Genomic DNA, 15,164 nt, shown 5'->3' on the forward strand with positions numbered 1-15,164 from the left:
CATTTCTTTTTTTATTGATTATTTATTGAGAAAAACAACTAGCAAAATAGGGATTCAAGGGAATATCAATATACTTGTATATTGCGAAATAACAAATAAATAACACTTTATTTTTTATTTTTTTATGGTTTATATCTAAAAAACTTATGTATTGAATAAATAAATAATCCATAGATGTAAAGACAACAAAATCCTGTGAGATCCTTGCAATGGCTGAGGACGAGAGGATACAATCGACTCCAGCTGCTTCTAGAGTGGACAAATTTTGGCTTTAAAGCAGCAATAGGTAGTTTTGGTACCTTTTTGTACTAAAATATTTTCATAAAACTTGTGATGACACGTCAATCATGACTTGTATACCGTGACTTGAGGTGATTTGTGTGATTTTTATTTTCACTGTCAAAAGTTCTTGGGGATGGTGGGAACATGCTACATATCGGGTGGTGGGGGCGGGGGTGAATTACGGTACAAAAACCAGGTTAAACTTATGTTATTTACAACCGTCGTAACACACATCATATTTCATTATCCACAATCTGATTCATTACCTCATCGGTATCATCCTTCATTCAGACAATGGAAGTCTGGAAACAGAAAATTTGTCCAACTGCTGCAAACCGGGACATGGCAACTTTTGCGATGTTTAGCAAGTGCTCATGGGAAATGTGGTCTCCTGTCGGACTAAACACTCCCACTGTAGTCCACTGGCATCGCTCGACTTAAAATCGCATAGAAAACACTTTAAATATAGCAAAATAACAAATAAATAACTTTCTTTTTACTTTTATGGTTTTTATTACAATAACTTATGTATTGAATAAATAAATAAATCATCAATAGATGTAAAGGCAACACAATCCTGCAAGATCCTGGCAATGGCTGAGGACGAGAGGATACAATCGACTCCAGCAGCTTTTAGAGTGGACAAATTTGTCTTAAAAAACGAATTAAATGAAATGAAAGCTGTAATTTCTGCAACACTAGAGTCAAGTACTCGTACAATACAACATCTATATCAATATACCTAATATATTGATATATATTGTGTTTTTGCCCCTGTATCATATGTCCAGATTCTTGCAAAAACGCATCATTATAGTCTATAAATAATTGCGTTTCTTAACCATTATTCTTTCTTTCAACTAACACGATGCTCTCTTACGAATACATTTCTTCCGAAGTGGATAATTAAAGTGCCATTTTAAACCAGTAGTCCTTGATAAATAAAAAAAACCTGGTTCAAGTCAGTAACATTTTCCGAAGTTCCCACGTTTAGAAAAGCATCATTAACACTGCGATGACAGAAAGTCATCAATCCACGTGTGATTGCCCTCACAAATGTCACGTTGTAGCTTAGGTGAGTTAAATCAATGAATAGATTTTCGGTCTTTCAGTCTTGTTTTTCTGCAGGCGTTCAGCTGGAGATAAACAGCTGGCAGAAATGTAAGGAGCCGTTTCACTGCAGGCTGTCAGATGCAGTTAATTATTGAGTAAAATACAACCCAAACGTCTCTTTTCGCCGATGGTTATGGTTCCTTATGGTCTTCGCAGTGTCTTAATATGATATCGGAAATCTTTTTTTTTTCTGTCAGAAATAGGATAATATTATTGACTGAGGAATTTCGGTTGAATGATGGTTTGGTGTAAAGCTCCTTCCATCCTTCTTCTTCTCCCCAGAGACGGACCTGGCTGCTCGATATTCCAAATATGGCTGCGTTTATTGGCTGGACGTGATGCATCGGCTTTAACCGCATACATTACTTCGACTCTGCTGCAAGTAAGTCAAAAAATGTTTCTCGGATCCTCATAAATGTCATTCATGTCGTCCATAAATCTGCTCTGCGGTTGCAGATCTTTTCACTTTATTGTCGCACAACTTCAGCGTGTGATTTATTTGGGCTTCGGGTCAAAGTTTTTCTTCTTCGACGGAACATACCAGCATGGCGTGTTTACTTTCAGAATACTCCAACTTGCTTTTTCATCCCTTATGACGTCTTCTTGTTGTGGTTTCATGGACATTGCATACATGTTTTCTCTCCAAAAACTAGAGAAGCACTCATCTAAATGTACTTTATTTTACTCGATATCGTTGCCTCACCACTATATTATTTAATATATTTCAAAAACATTTCAACATTTGATGCTCTGAAGAATCAGGGAGAGGAAGAAATGGATCTTGCAGAGCAACTCTATCCATCATTCATGGACCCACCATGAGAACTCCACGAAAATGATTTTTTTTTCTATTTCTATTCCTTCAATCTGACTGCTGACTGTTATTGTAAGTCTCTGTATAATCGTTCACATCAATAATCTCTGTTCCTTATCTTGAACAGTGGCGTCTTTATATCCAAAGATAACAAAATGACCATTAATCTACATTGATTTTGACCAAACTATCCGCCGGGCTACTTTGGATTAATTTTTGGGCCTGATTTGGCCCTTAGGCCATGAGTTTGTTATGAGCGCCTTAATGTTTATTACAACCTCTTCCATTTTTTAGGGTTCTTTTTTACGATATACGGGGACAGCTATATGTAGACATATTTTTGGCAGGGGCAAAATAATGAAACTCAGAAAGTAATGAATAGTTATTTAATTGTAATAGCTATTTTGAGTTGCTCGAGGGTTCTGGCACCGAAGCTTTCATTTATACTCAATACAACATACCCAGCATATTTCTAGATTTGTTTTCTACCTCAGATTTACCAAAGATGCATGTTTTATCTCTATTTATTCATTGTTTTACAATATCAGGTTTATAGGAGTATATGGAAATCTGATAATCAATAATATTCCACTTTCTAAATCATACAATATTTAGGTACAGTATTTGAACAACGAATCAATTTAAAAAATCATCTTGAAATAACCTTAAATCTAATTTTTGTTTACTTACACCATTTCATTCCATTTATATAAACTTGGCAGGATAATGGTTCATATAATATGTTTACATGTCAGTACATATAATATTGTTTTGATCAAATATTTTGTCCAGTTTTCTTGCTTTAGATGTCAAACCAATTAGTTGATATATAGTCTATGAATCAATCTCTTTTCCTTACATTGTGGGAACGACGGACACATCCTCTCACAATGTTCTACTGCGGTTCATTTTAGTTGTACGACTAGATGTGCAACAGCTGAACACACTCGAGAGCTAACCGCGGAATGGAAAAACCTTTTCTCCGATATTATTTATGTAGCACTTGTGCGTCTCGCCCGAGTCCTCAGTCTCCCACTTGTACCTGTTGTAAGGTCGTTGCATTGATTTGTATTTTGGTGTTGATGGTATTTTTGAGGAGGATGTTTACGCCGTCAGCTCTGCTGTTTATGTGGAAGGATGAGGTGAAGGAAAAAATACACCTCTTATAGAACACCGAAGGACACAGATTAAACATCATTCAATTTGTTTAATGTCATCTTGCAAAGACTTAAGACTTGTGATCTTATGAGTTATTTTAAGGAACGGAGTCGGTACCTAAAATAAAAGGTTCACAGTGGATCTAACAGCATTTATACTGACATGTTCAGGTGGCAAAAATATGAATATCTATGAATATTATTTAATTTAATTCAATGTTTTCTATAATTAATCATTTATTTTTTATGTAATATCTCAAATTTTATTGTTTTTCATGTATATTTATTTAATGATTTTATTTTATACTGTCATCACCATCCTGTGTGGCAATCAAAAAAATTCTGATTCTGATCTACTTATATTATATCTGTAAATTGGATAACATATAACAAGTGATACGTTTCCAACAATTATGCTTTCCCATATATTAAGGTATTTAGCTGTACATCTAGTCATTTAATTTTGGTCCAAAACATTAATTTCTATTCTATCCGTACCTGTCTGTCCATCTATATTTTCAAGCCATTTCAAGTTAGGTTTGGAGAGAGGTCGAGGGAAGGAAGGAAGGAAGACAGAACCACTGCAGATTCAAGTACTAAAGATGGTCCCTTTTGTGTACTTTCGGATTGTTGGATGTGAGAAACTCCCAAAAGAAAATCGCACAGAATGGATACATGATTATGGTGTGGACAAAGAAATCAGCCGCATTGACCAACTATAACTTATTGAAGGTACGTTTTAAAAGAATATCTATAAATATATTATTACAATGAGCTTTCTTATCTGGTTGTGTACGCCTGAATTTAAAGGCCAGAATGAGAGAAAACAGGTGGAAAGACTGCTGTGGTCTTCCTCTCTCCCCTTGACTTGCACCCCGAGAATGCAGATTTAACAGCCTGTGCTCTTGGAACAACACAAGCCTCAGTGAACAGATCCTGCGCAATATGTTTCCTTTTGAGGGATGTGGGAAGAGGGAGCGAGGCCAGGCGAAGAGCTCGAGTCGCTTTCTATCTAAGGGAGCATTCATGGGCCCGTTTGACACCTTAATCTTACTTCGACTGATTTGTGGGGTTCCTTTCCAAAATTCAAATGGGTTTTCAGAAAATTCCATTTATATAATCACTATATCTAAAGTTGTTTTTTTTATTAGCCCACCTCAACTCTTGCAGAAAGCTATTCTTAGTTTTTAAATGTATCTTACTTTAGGCCAAAACAGGAAACTTCTCGGATGAATTTAGAAACGGAAAACTATATTTCTATTAGGGCTGCACTATATTGGAAATATGTGTGATATTTTATATTGGTGTCTTGAAGTGGGATATCGATATTAATGCGATATTTTTTTCTTTCACCTAAAATTGTGGCCGCGCACAGGTTAGAGTACTGTAAGTAAGTAAGTTACTTTTGTTTATTTCCGCGCTTCGGTGCCGACATGATCGGAGAAAAATATCACTTATAACGCTCAGTTTCGCGGGACTTGCATTGGTTTCCCACGAAACTGAGCGACATCAGAGAGGAGCCGCCGGCGCGTCAAAATATCACCAAATCAATAATAAATCCCACATCCTTGCACTAACACAGGTAAGTTTATAAATGACCTGACGCTAACAACTTAGCTCATTAGCATACGGCAAAGACGGAAAGGTGTACACTTGGTTGGAGGTTCCAAGATCTTATAAAAACGCTGAAAACAACTGAGACGAGATGAAAAGTACTAACATTATGTTGCTTTAACAAAGGGGGTTGGAAGACACGAGTGACAGGATCATTCGCGTTTAAGTAGCGCTCATAAGTTAGTCTTACTTCCGTGTATATACTGAGCCGCGCCAAGTCACCGCAAGATGCATCGCCATAGCAACCGAGCCAAGCTGCGCCGCACAGCTCACAGACGGACGGAGACGTAAACGACAACGAGACATAGAAGTACAAATTGACAACTTTACAGAACGTGACACTGCTTGATTTATATAATAGAAAATAATAAATTATCGCACATGTTTTCAATATGCATATCGCACGTGCCAATATAGCAATATCGATATTTTTTCGATGCAACGTGCAGCCTTAATTTCTATGATTCATTTAATCTTTCTTCAGGATTTCATGCCGTTATTACTCTGAAAATAGCTGTTGAATTTATTTCCACCAAAGAAAAAAAAAGTGCTATTCTTAACAACATGTCAACAAGTGACTAAAGATAACATTGGGAGTAATTAAACGCTCGCATAAATCTCACCAATAAAACCCTCTTTGATACCGTTTAAAGAATCCGAGGTCATTCAGAAGATGTTTTAATGACACCAGATTGAAGTTAAGTGAAGCAAAAATAACCCTGTGCAGCTGGGACGTCGGCGAAATATAAACCAGACAATCTGCTTTTCATCACAAAAGAGGCCGAGCACAACAATCCGCTATTTTTATCCTTCGTCTGCCTCTAAAATTAAACTGTCAAACGTTTGTTTCCCCGCTGCCGTTTAAGCCCCTTCGTCGTCATGTTTCCCGTTTTTATGTTCACCCTTGAGCCGGAGAATTTTCACGAATCTTAACATGACTTAGGCTTCAGCTGCTGATCCTACTGCTCTTTCTCTTCTACTAATGCTGTTTTAAAGTTATTTTGTAGCGTTAATTCCCTTCTATTGCGTCTTTTATTAGTTTATTTTGTTTTGTTTCTTTGTTCTATAATTTGACTTTAATGATTTAATTAGATTTCTCGCTTCATATCAGTCATCTCTATGTGTGGAGTGATGAAACGCTGTCACAAATTTTGTTAAAGCAGATTATAAAGCATAAACCATTCAGAGCGTGTAATGGAAGGAGAGTCCCTCCTGATATCACCGCAGCTTTTTACCCTTTTTCAACAGCTTTCAGTCATTTGGAAAATAAGTTTTCTCCTCCGCTACAACATATTTCCCATGATGGATGTTTAGTTATTTTTATTAGTGCAGCTCTTATTGTGTATTTTAAATAGTTTCTACCTTGCAGTGCTTTGTTTGTGTTGTATTAAAGCTGGTCCTTGTGAAGCGTGAACCCATGATTGCTTCCATCTTTGGCTTGTGACTGCAGAACTTTCATCGCGTGTCACTCTTCATTCACAATATTCCATTCACTAAATTTGACAGTGGCTTCACTTGAAACCGGAAACATGAGGAAAAAAAGAAAAAGAAAGAAGAATCTGATGTCTTATTTCTCCTGGGATCTGCCTCTTAAAGCTCGGCAGGAAGTGGAAAGTGTACGGCAGCACTCCACATGTGAGCGAGGTTGTAGAAAACTGCTGCTCGCTCCTTTTCTGCTGAAAGGTGCTGTGAGATAAATCAGCGCTACTGGCTTTATTCATCAATGACGAGACTACAGAAATAGCCGCGGGGCTGACACATTGCAGTGACACCTTTAGAGTCAGTTGACATACTGTTCAGACCTCATGTGGGGGAGTGAACGAGACAGACGCCGCAGTAATACACCTTCAAACCAGGAAAAAAAACTCTTTTTGGGTTGAGCTTCTGACATTTATTATGTGCTTGAATGTCCTTTTTATTGAGTGTTTGTCTAAATACTTGCAAACAATTTTTTTTTTTTGTTTTTTGAGCACAAAACACACTTTAAGATGACTTTAATGCTGGGAAAATCCCCGCTGAAATTTAGGATCTGGGTTAAAAAGAAATCGAATAAATAGCAAAAAGGCTAAAACACGTTTTCGTGAGAGGCTGCTGTCCCTTGTTCAGGTAGAAACCTTTGCCATCTCTTGGTCACTTAAGAAGGTCACTCAGCCTCAGTTTTCTTAGAGCCTCCACACACCGTTCTGTTTGGTCCATGCACTCTCCATGTAAGATAAAATTCAATGTAATGGTTTAAAACAAACACAAAAAAAAACCTTACTGTCATCAACCAAAATAAGAAAAGCATGAATACTTGCACCGTGTTAAATTACAGTATTTTCTACTGTTGGATATTTTTTAGTTTTTCAATATAGTTTTAATCCATCCTTTGTGCTGTTAAAGTTGAAACATTTGTTTTCTTATTTTTATTATTTACAGATTATAGTCTTTGATTGACAGACAAATAAGATGATTAGGGTTGTTTACATTTTCACTGTTTATTTATTTATAATTAAACAATCATGTCTACAATTCCACAGTGATAATACTTCTAAAAAACGACATAAAAAAAGAAAAAGAGTTTTAGATAAAATAACTGAAAAAATATTAAAAAACATACATATAAACGCAAACGAACCTGGAGTGATTATGTGAAATAAAAAAAAGAAGGAATTCCTACAAGTTTAATAGATTCAAGTTGAAATATATTTATACACCTCCAATATGATTGATTACCTCTAAACTCCCTTCCAAAGCATTTCATTTCCCCGGCTCTCCCTCGAATACACCTCTTCCAGTTAAGACGTCCTGCCTATAGTCTTGTGTTTACTTGCTTAAAGAGCAACTAATGTAAAAAAACCCAACTCTTCTGACTCGCATATGTTCTAACAAATGCTGAAGTCTTCCACTCCAAGATGCAGTAAGTCCTTCATCATGACCATGTTTTGAAGTTTTACTTCATAAAGTTTCCGTATGAAATCTGGGCGAGCAAGAGGTTACGAGAGCAGAGTCTATTATGACGTAATAATGGCTTCACTCCTCCTCCAGCCAGCTGTAATCACACCCTGCTTTGATTATACAACAAGTCCCTTAGAGGTGGAGACTTCCACTTGGTAACAAATCTCAATTTTTGACCAATCACAGCAGAGTGGGTGTGGTTACGCTAAACAAGATTTTGTGATTACAGTGGGCGTGGCTTAAGCACATTTTCTAATGTAAATATATCAATTAAAAGATAGTTTTGTACAATAGAGGTCCAAGATCTATAAGAGGCACTCACTTTTTATTTCTTATCTCTGTAGAATGCCTCAATGTGTATTTAATGTGATAAAAAAGACAGTTTCCAGTTTACTTTCCATACTTCCAATTTTGAAAGACGCAATCTGTGTATATTGCTGAGGTTAGTTCTGCTAAATAGGTTCATATATTGACATATTTATGATTACCAGCCTTTCTCGAACCAATGTTCTGCTTTATTTTCGACACTGCTGCTTGAAAAACATTTTCATACGGTGGTGCGATAATTTGACACTATCTTTAGTTCCCACCACAACCATTCTATGGATCAGGTAGTTTTTCCTGCTCAGTCCACCGCCACCTGTCGGTGAAAGGGAAATGACGAAGCCATTTAAGTGCCCTTGACCACACGACACTTTGATTGACGTGCTGAGACGAGGGGTTTCTTTGCTCCGTGTGTGTGTACTGAACACACGGAAACATGTCAGCAATATGATCCTCATCTCAACGTCCACATATAGTGCACAAAAATGAACTTCACGGCGTCTTCCATTTGACCTACAATGTCTCTGCAAAACTTACAAGCGCCGGTTGGTGAGGCAGAGCGTGGAGACGGAGCGAAAGAGGAAGCAGTTACGCAGAGAGGGAGCGAGCGAATGAGCGTTAAACAATCTCACATGAGCGAGCGAGAGAGTGCGAAAGAGAGAAAGAGGGGAGGGCAGCCGAGGGAGAGGGAGAAAAAAAAAAAGCTTAATTAATTCAGGGTGGATGGGAGGGATGTTGCTCGCTGCTGTCCCCGCTGAGGCTCCTGTGCTTCTGCCGTCCTTCTGCAGAGTCGCTGAGTGTTTTTGAGAACACGAGGGGAGGATTCTGCTGCTGCTGGCTTCTGGAAACACACACCAGTCCTGCCCAGCAGTTGATCCACAGCTCAGTGACCGACGGGCTTCCTATCAACAGTGGGACTAACGGGGGGATGTTACATGGAGCTCACGTTCTGGAGACAATGTCCAGAGGTAGGACACACTTTTCTTTTTTCTTTTTTCATATGTTACAAGAACACTGTCCCGTGTTACTACGGTCTATTTTTAGACGCTTGTGTTTATTTAACATGTGGCGACTCAGGATTTTGTTTTACAAAAATGTTACCGTTTCCAGTCCAGTGATGCTGACAAAGCGTTCCGGTGTTTTCGGGATGAATCTCATCATCACTTTGATTGTAGTCGGAAACGGGGACGAGAGTGTGACCGATGGCGGGCGTTTGGAGTGTGTTTTGGGATATAAAAAAAGAAAAACGTATAACAAATAATGCATTGCACTGTTGGAGGTGAAGACACAGGACAATATAATGTTTGACCTATAAAAAAATACAACATATGTTAGGATGCAGCAACTGGACACATGCTGGGCGATGTAAAGTAAACAAGAAAACGCAGCATAATAACTTGAATTATCACATTTCTGTATACATTTCTCCTCGATTAAATCACAATTTAGGTTACAGGCTCATCCCTCTGTGGGCAAGGATTTTGCAGAAGACAACAGAGACTAATCTTGACCAGTCTAATTACTTAGAAATTACTAAATCCAAGGGTTGTACTCTAAGGGCATCCACTTTGAATATAAAAGGAAATCCGAGTGCATTCATTACAAACATCTATACATAAAATAAATCTACAATTTTATTCAAATTCATGCATAAAATGTTGATTCACTAGGCTGTCATAATGACGTTCCCTCCAAATATTTCTAGAGTAAACCTGGAGAAGATGAAACTCTTCATTGAGATTTAGAATTTTAAACTTCAAGTGCATTTTCATCACCGACACATGAAATGACACGATCCTGAACATGGGACGTTCTGAGGAGCACATGTTTTTCCTCCTGCATCAGCTGCGAGTCTGAGCAGAAAGAAGGGAGGACGAAGTCACCAGAGGGAACAAGGAAAGAGGGAGATCAGAGAGACGGACCACAGAAGTTTGTCTCGTTCTCGGCCTGAAATAACCCAATCGCTCTCGAACGCGAGGAGGATCCGATACCAGAATTCAAGAGCTGATACGTCAACGGCAGCTGAGAGTGATTTATTCCTTTCGCCTCCATTTTGGTTAATGATGTGTTTGTTGCTTTCAACACCTGGTGGAAAACATTTACGCGGATGAACAAGCTCACAGTCATGAAACCGTTTTGATATATTTTAAATGGCCCACATGCAGATTCACAGGCAACCTCAGTCCTTACTGTTACATGAACACACTTCCACACTCACAGATGTTCACACAAACAAAGCGATTGGTAATTTCACACAATTATACATCATCTAACATGCGTCCAAGAACATACATGCAGAATCTTTTGACAGGGTTTTTGTGAAAACTTGGCCCCAATCTTGCAAGCACACATGACTAAAAGACGCTGTTTTCTGTATGACATTTTAAGCTATTTTATATCATTTTACGACAATATTTCGTAAAAATGAATAGTGTTAAACTGGTGTTAGTTTATCGAAAGGATTAAACTTACAAATTAGTTTTAAATTAACTTATTAGAAACGCATATGCTCTTTATACAACTGAAGAACTGGAAGTATTACTTTCACAACTAAATCTTTAATGGGTGATAAAATACACGTTTTTTAAAATAAAATAAAAACATTTGAAACGAACAAAAAAGTTTAGTGATGGTTCATTTCTGATGAATGACATTATATCGAATGAATATCGTGTGATACTTGTTTCACTAAAAATTGGGAATACGGCAGTAAAACGGTAACAAAGATCCAAGATTGAATTTATTAATCAAATATAAGAAAAAAGCGTGTCAACAAAAAATGACAAGTTAACTTATTTTCACGAACTGGTGATTAAAGAGTGACATGAAATTCTTTTGTACACAAGTACCAAGTGGAACAGCGTGACCTATCCTTGAGTAAAGTGGTTGGAAATCGCAAAACTACAGAATCTGAATCATTAAAAATAATATTTAGATTTCAGCAAAAGTGATATATATATATATATAGATATACATAGTTGCCAGAGTAACTACAAAATGGTTTAACATGTTGGATTTCGAGATATACAACTTTAAATGTACTCATAATGGGATTGCAGACTGTAGGACAATATTCTAATACTAAATAAAAAACATAAAAATGCATCAAACCTCGACGAAACACATCATTCACCTCATTAGATATTGTCATTCTTGTTTTGACCTTACCTATGTTATATCAATAGGATCTATATTTTCCGAGATATGACAGTCCAACCATCAGGGAAAACCAATTTACAATCCAATCTTCTTACCCACGACTCCTTGAAAAGCCTTCACTGCTTTTTTTGGGGCCCTTGATCTGCTTCAAGAAAATCTGATATGAATTTTACATATATATGAAAAGTATATGAAGTCCTGATGTTGAAATACAGGATATAATGGTGAATGTTAAATCAAATCTATTGGATATTTCCAGAATACACTTTACTGCAAGACATTGAACTGGAAATATATTTTACGAAGTTAATAGTGTTGTCTATTGAATGGATACATTTTCACATGATTGAAAAGTCAGCCTATGAGTTTAGTTTTCCGAGATCTGATTAGCGTGAACAATTCAGCAAAGTGGGGAAAACCACAGATTGCAGGGGATTTATGACGTGAGCAGTTCAGAACGGGTGGAAAGTTTGAGCAGAAACGATACTTTCGCTAAACCTTTGACATTATAAAATAGATTTCGGCCACCTCACAAAAATATTTGTCAGCTTGGAATCAGACAATTCTATACGTGTCTGTCTTGCTCTTCCCCCTGTGCTGGTTCGGCATCAATCCACAAAAGGATGCTTGAACCGCCTCCCTTTAGGTCCTGAACACAACAAAATAGCTGAGGGAATATCTAGAAAGTGGTTTTAATAATCTCTTTTTTAAGTACTTTGTTTTTGTAACACATGGCATTTACATCCCTGAGCATCCTGGTCTTATTAAATTCATGTTCAATAAAAAAAAGAAGGAAATATCCTGGCTTAGAATTAACATTCCACTTGGGGCATATCATGTGTCACAACAGGTCTGGTTTATTGAGATGAAGCAGACCACAGGACGGGAAAAGCAGGATGTTACATTGCCTGGTGGATAGAGAATCCATAGGAAGCATCTCCTCATCCAATAGACATCTACCATCATTTGTTTACTCATCGATTGACGGTTTTTCCGGACAGGCCACTGTTCGGACAATAAATTATCACGAGCTAAGCAAGTTGGACATAATACTGGGAAAAATCTTTAAATCTGTGTTGGTGCTTTGCATTTACGGTATGTCTGTTTTAATATAGGAAAGAAAAGCAGTAGAAAAAATGGGAACCTATAGAACAAAAGTGGATGGTTTGTTTTCCTACGTGCTTCTTAGAACTCTTCTTTAATTGTTTTTTAATTTTCAGACGTCAAGGTTTGATGATGAATAGTCCTACATTATTAGTATTAATAGTATTGCTGCAGTATTACTAAAAGCAGACATTCTTAATATCAGGCTTGAGGTATGGAGTTCACAAACAAATATTGGAAAATGGTTGTATTTCATGGATAATATTTTGCTATTGTAAGGTTTTTAAATAATGCAACTTGTGATATAAGTAGCCCATAACTTTTAACTCACTTTGTTTAAATGCAGTATGAACTTTCTCAACATCTCATATCAACAGGGCTTATTTCCCTTTATATTTATTTTGTGCTAGTTGGTACAAAAAAACACTTCCCTAAATGTATTTTTCTTCCCATTGATTTTTATTGTGCATTCACTGCCCAATTCCTTTAACAAGAAGTGAAATCAGTTGTGGTGTATGACCATGTCATTTTGCTCCATATTTAACACTACCACTAGTTGCCATGACACCCTGGCCTTCCATAAATACTGCTGTTATTTGCGAGGCTGGAGTCGTGCTAGTTTTCTGCTGCCAGGGTCTGCAGCAAAGCTAATCACAGATCAATCTGCAATCTTCTCAAGACACTTTCGGTGTCGAGCGAATTGCTATTTCAGAACTCCGGCAGCTGCTGTGAGTTTCTGTTGCGTTCAACCATCGCCCTCTCACGGCACAGCTAGTGTTTTTGTTCGTCCACGAACCGGACAATGTATACACACAGAAGCCAAAGAATAGAGAAATGCTTCTTTGTTCTTCTGTTGCCGCACAGATATAAAAGGAGAAGTAGATTGAAGCTACATTCATCCTCATTTCTTTGTTCGGCCAAAATTCCTCTTTAGCATTCAGTATTTTCATCAGAAATTATGAAATATACGGTTCAAATTCATTTTTAATTGAAAAAAAAAATCATGATTCCCAATATTTTTTTCCAATGCCATTTATAACAGGAATTATATAGATCATTCCAAATCCTAGCAGGTCAATATATGCACAAAGCGTTCAAATCTAAGCTTGTAAGATAATTTCCCCATCTTTCCGTCCTTGGTTCCATTCATGACCAACACAATCGTCTGTATCGCAATGTGATTTATGGACAAAGGTTCATCAAAAAGAAGGTTTTATTTAAACACAGCTTAACGTTGAAATTGTCAGAGGTGTAAATGATAACAAGTAGAGATAAAATGTATGAATGAAAATGTGGTACAATCTCACCTTTTATCAGATTTGTATTCACCGTCTCAGTTGGTCCGAAACTGCCACCTTTTGCTTTTTCTTTTTCGTTAGTTTTCTTTCTTTGTTTTCTCTACCGCATTCATGTCTGATCATCTGATCAGATACGATACATTGAACCTATTCTTGTGTACAGAAGTGTCTAAAAATATCTCTCAGCTGACGTGGTAGAAACGGTGGCGTTCTTCGCTGATACTGGTTGTGTTGCTCCTGCTGCTGGTTGAGGACTCGGACTCTCTGCTCTCTGGTGTGTGAGAATTTTTGTCCGTTACCTTTTAAGTCCATGCCTCCATTTCAGTTGAGGCCATTCCTGAGACTTTGATGCATGTCCCTGCTTAAGTCCACATGGGATCAGAGCTGTCCTGCTGTAAAAACAGCAAACGTTAAGTCACCATCCACTGCCGTAGACCGAACACAGGCGGACTCACAACGTCCTGGGGTCGACATATAAACCTTCATTTGTGTTTACATTTTGAAACATTTCGAGAGTTGAATATAATTATTTGAAAAATTCCCTCAGGACAGACTAAAAAGTAACATTTTGCTAAAGTTTTCAATATAATTCAGTATGTAGCTCATAACTTATTTAATAACTATTGCCATTTAAACTCTATTAACTTTCAAAATAATGTACTGATCAAATTGGACACAGAATCACAGAAGTTCTAGAAAAACCATCAAAAAAGTATGCAATTGCACCATCTTAATGCCATGAACAGTGTAAAAATAGTTTGTCAATACAAAATGATTTGTCTACTTTTATGTAGGGATTTTTTCAAGTCGCTATCTGTAATAAGAATTCTATGACAGATGTCCGAGGATCCACGCGGGTTGACAATCAATGATGGCTTATACTCAACTTGCTAACATTAACAGAAATTGCACCGACATAAAATTAGAAAATTTTGTATATCTTATGTCTAGTGAAGTCCGTTCTAATGAAAAGGGCTTCACTGAAACACTATGAACTCGGCTGTGAAATCGTTCCCACGTCGGACTTGCAAGGTTCAGGGAACATACCATAAGTTATCTAAATGGCCAGAGAAAACGTTATCATCCATGTCTCAAACTTTCGGCCAATTTCGGACCTCCAAGTAATTTTATATGGATGGCTTGATGATTGTCAATGTAGATGAATGCTCATGTTGATCTGGTGACCTACAAAGATGCCTGAGTTTAAGATAAGATAAAGGAGACAGATTTGGTTTTGACACAGAACAAAAAAAAATATACCTGGAATTTGTTTGTTTAAGAAGGAAAAAACACCAAGATAATTAAGATGCAACACTAATAGACTCAGGGTCTCATTCATTCCTTGTGCTTTTAGACTTTATA

The 15,164-nt window shown here is 37.1% G+C and overlaps 1 protein-coding gene across 2 annotated transcripts in view; it reads left to right on the top strand.

Moving 5' to 3' along the window:
* The first annotated feature begins 1,666 nt into the window (after nt 1–1,666).
* Nucleotides 1,667–15,164, top strand: part of dgkg (diacylglycerol kinase, gamma) — a 90,018-nt gene continuing 76,520 nt past the window's right edge. Inside the window, exons 1-2 of one of the 2 annotated variants that reach the window (XM_087804877.1) lie at nt 1,667–1,777; nt 9,030–9,209. The gene's annotated coding sequence lies outside the window, so the exon portion shown is untranslated. Of the gene's footprint in view, nt 1,778–8,940; nt 9,210–15,164 lie in introns of those variants that run through there. The other variant, XM_087804878.1, reaches the window with a different exon arrangement.

The sequence above is a fragment of the Callionymus lyra genome, chromosome 12 (genome assembly GCF_982586985.1).
Source record: "Callionymus lyra chromosome 12, fCalLyr1.hap1.1, whole genome shotgun sequence".
NCBI classification, from domain to species: domain Eukaryota; kingdom Metazoa; phylum Chordata; class Actinopteri; order Syngnathiformes; family Callionymidae; genus Callionymus; species Callionymus lyra.